This window comes from Lathyrus oleraceus, chromosome 3 (assembly GCF_024323335.1).
Source record: "Lathyrus oleraceus cultivar Zhongwan6 chromosome 3, CAAS_Psat_ZW6_1.0, whole genome shotgun sequence".
NCBI classification, from domain to species: domain Eukaryota; kingdom Viridiplantae; phylum Streptophyta; class Magnoliopsida; order Fabales; family Fabaceae; genus Lathyrus; species Lathyrus oleraceus.
This window is the reverse complement of record NC_066581.1, coordinates 436,204,995-436,208,890: the sequence shown is the minus strand read 5'-3', so window position 1 is coordinate 436,208,890 and position 3,896 is coordinate 436,204,995. Positions and strand designations below refer to the sequence as shown.

Sequence of the window (3,896 nt, the reverse complement as noted above, 5' to 3'; positions counted from 1 at the left end):
AAGGGTCTTTTGATCACTTGACTGAGCTTGGGGAGTTGAGCACATTCAAAGGATTTAGTCGATCAAAACGTACTTTGATAAACTTAATCAGTGGGAAAAAATTAGTTGAATGTGAATGTACAACTACCTAAAGGGTTAATGTTTATTGGAATTATTTTTTAAGTCCTAAAACTAAGGGAACATGCAAAAATTAGACTATTTCTAACCTAGGGGCAAAACAGTCATTTGAGAATTATGGTTATTGAATTAAAACTCAAATTATGAAATTTCCAATGAAAAATCAATTAGGTTCTAAACTATTCTATTTCTAAATTCAATAAAATTCTAAAATATTCTAATTTCTAAAATTCTATTTAAATTTAATTAAGACTTTATTCTAAAATTCTAAGTTTAACTAACCTAAATATTTGATCTGGTCACATCAATTTCTAATCTCTAATCGAGTTCTAATTACTCTAACAAAGACTTAATCCTAATTAAATACAATTAACCTAATTTGATTATACCAATCACAATTGATATTTCTAATATGTTTTTAATCTTTATTAAATTCTAACCGAAATGCTACTAATCATCCTCTAATTATCCAGACCTCCTAATTATAACCTAACAATTCTAACAATCAACTAATCAAATTTTATTAACAAAATAGCAACAAAAAAAAACTAAAGAAAAGAAAAAACAGAAATGGGCCAGGGATGATGAATCTGGCCCAAAGTGCTTTGGGGGTGTATGTCCGACGCAGGGGTGTGAAATACAAATTGTTGGGCCCAATTGTATGCTGGCCCATCAGAATTCGTCCCCCTTGGGATCTTCCTGCGCCGAATGGGAAACGGTGATGGCGGCTTTGATGGACAGGTGTCGCTTCAACCAAGAGTGACTATGCATATGGATTATTGTAAAACCTGCAGTGTACTACTGGCTTTCAATCCCATCTCTTCCCAAGATACCCTAGTTCCCGTGCCTAAAGCACACCATGATTAAAGACAGAACAATCGTGATGACGGCACTCCTCCGCGACCCAACGCCCCACTCTTCTCAGATTGTCTTTTCCCCTCACCGTACCAGAGTTCCCCGTCACCGGCGACGGAGCTCCCAAATTAAAAATGAAACCGTCAATCCCTTTGTTTTCCTCCCTAGGTTCCGAATCTCCAATACAAACGCCATAATTATCAACCAAGTAATTCGATCGGATGCGTACCTACAATAACCCTAGATGGACTTCCTAAAATTCAGCAACAATCGTCAAGAATCGGAGCCTCTAATCATAGGGCTTTGATTCACCGTGAACAACTCTATGTTATTATAGGATACATCGAAACAAAGGGAGGAATCGTTTACTTACTTCGCCGGAGAATATGATTCGAGTGACGACGACGGTGACGACGGTGAAAACGGTACGTAATCTCCCTCCTCGCGCTCCAACTCTTCTTCACTGTCTTCTTCTTCTCGAAGCCCTTCCTTCTTCTAGAAACATGTTGAAAATCGAGTCTTTTTCGGTGAGAGAGAGAAATCTTCTAGTTAGTTGAACTGAAATCGTCGACCCCTTCCGAGTTTGGTGAACGATGCATTTATAGATGGAATCCATTAACGGAGTGTTAACCCTGTTAGTTGGTTCAAATGAAAATCAGTTAGAGGTTAAAACACAAAGTTAGTTTCGGTTATGATTTCTGTTGTGGTCATTGTTGGATTCTGTTAGAGTGAAGTTATGAATTGGTTAGAGGTAGCTCTCAATTCTGTTATATGAATCTTGTTATCAGTCCTTTATGTTAGTTGAATCTGTTAAAGGTTTTAATGGATTTGCTAAAGTGAGCTAGTGCAGTGTGGTTAATGTTTTTAATCCTTGTGTCTTTCCGCTGCAGATATCGTGTTGGCTGCTTGGGTACAATTTTCGCATAGGCTTGACAGATTTGTAGCTTTTGCGGATCATCTCATCCTCCTGGTTCAATTCGTACCATCTTGAGTGATTAAATTCCTAGCTTGCAACCAAATCTTCACCAGCAGCAGCTCTGGATCCATTGCCTGGGGTTGACCCTGTTATCCTGTCGTTCATGCTGATAAATGAGACTATGTCACCGACAACTGCCCCTAAAGCTGCAGGGGTCAATGAATTCACTTGTCGCTCTAATTAGATCAACCTTTGATTTTCCTGAAGGGGCGCTAATTCATTACCATGAGCACCATCTGGACCGGTGAACTCTGCCAGTAAAGGAGAGGTTGATATTCCCGGAGTTCCGATGGCAAGTGATTGAGTAGGTGCTGATGCACCCGCATCCCCAACTTGTTGGTGTCCAACATCTGAAATTGATGAAATACCAAAAATGAGCTTTTTAAAAATCTCCTGGCATAGGAGATGGAGCTAAGGGAGGTGAAGGAGTGGGGACTACAAATGGTGAGTTAGCAGGTTGCAGTTTCACCTTTGCAATTTCATGTTCTGTATTTTCTTTGATCTTACTTGGACTTAGTTACGTTAGTTTTGCTGGAGACTTCACGCGTTAATGAAAAAACCAAACGCTAAATTCTAATTCTGCCAATCTTCCATTGCGTTGAGAAAAACAAATCTTGTTATTGATGAAATATTGTTAATTGTTATTAGTTAGTAAAACTATTGAATTGAGGCTCAATCTTCTGTTTTGTCTTGATGAAGGTTGAATTATTTTATGGGTTCTGCAGGGCATATGACATGAAATGTACGTAACGCCGGAATGATAGTGTCGACCGAACCAATCCAATGATTGGCAAAAAGGTGCAACAGTGAAACCCAACAGTTTAGTGATCGCATCCAAGAGGTAATCTCGAGTACAAGCCTTGACAATCTTAGAGAGGAAATAACATTATCAGCAGGATTTCCACTCTAATCACTGAGTGTTTAGAGGAATGTTACAATATGTATGGATAGCTCCTTCTACGTCAAAACGAGCTTCTGAAATCGAGTTATCTCCCTTTTGATAGCACCTTCTTTGAGAGAGGAATAAATTTGCATTTGGGCTTTATATCCAACTGATAGACTGTCTAGATCCTTGACTACCCTGACAGAAGATTGGATGGTCCATCATATTGCTTATTCACCTAGGAAACATCAACTCGCTAAGCAGGATGCCGACTATCGACATTCTTCTCATCCGTCTTTAGGAATTCCTGAATAGTCATCCGTCTTTAGGAATTCCTGAATAGGAAATGAATCTATGCGCTTCTTTCTAGCCGGGGCGCTTACTTCTAGCCGGGGCGCTTACGCGGTGACAGAGCTGTGGTATTCATCATTTATGGTAATGCTGATGCCTTCCTTGGAGACTTGCACATGCACACGATTTTCACGACATAAGAAGGAGAGGAACTAGTGTACGAGACAACAATATTAGCAGTAGCTTTATTTCTGTAAACCCCATCTTACCAGCCACTCATTCTGTATACCGTACTGTACAAAGTCTTAAAAATAATATGTACATAATGTAATATGTAGTTTTTTTGATCTTGTGGTTTTGAATATTGTATTGATTCCTTTTTTGTCATTTGGAAATAGTAATGCCTTGTGTTTGGTTTTATATTTAGAATGATTGTAGTTGGAATTGGGAATTTACTGCAAGAATGTAGTGAAAAGAATCTATTCAATGTATTGTGTATGGAATTTTTTTTTTTATAAACACTTGTATTAAAACGCACAAGGGGTGCAACCCAATACGAAAGGAAAAGTTACAATCCAATGAAACTTGCAGGATTATCAAATCATAATTCTCTATTAATATCTATACTCCCTTTAGACAAAATAGAAATCCAATCCCACCTTACAGATTTAATAATCAATAAAATCTCTACCCCATTCCAAATGGAATGTTTAAAAACCAAATTATTTCTCGCATTCCAAATGCTCCAACAAACCAAAGGCCAAAAAAACGCGA

At 38.2% G+C, this 3,896-nt stretch overlaps 1 long non-coding RNA gene across 1 annotated transcript; it reads left to right on the top strand.

Annotated features, from left to right (window-relative positions):
* The first annotated feature begins 845 nt into the window (after positions 1-845).
* Positions 846-3,542, top strand: LOC127128073 (uncharacterized). Its single transcript, XR_007805657.1, has 3 exons — positions 846-1,397; positions 1,863-2,392; positions 2,674-3,542. It is a non-coding gene; the product is annotated as an uncharacterized LOC127128073 (long non-coding RNA).
* Positions 3,543-3,896: the final 354 nt, after the last annotated feature.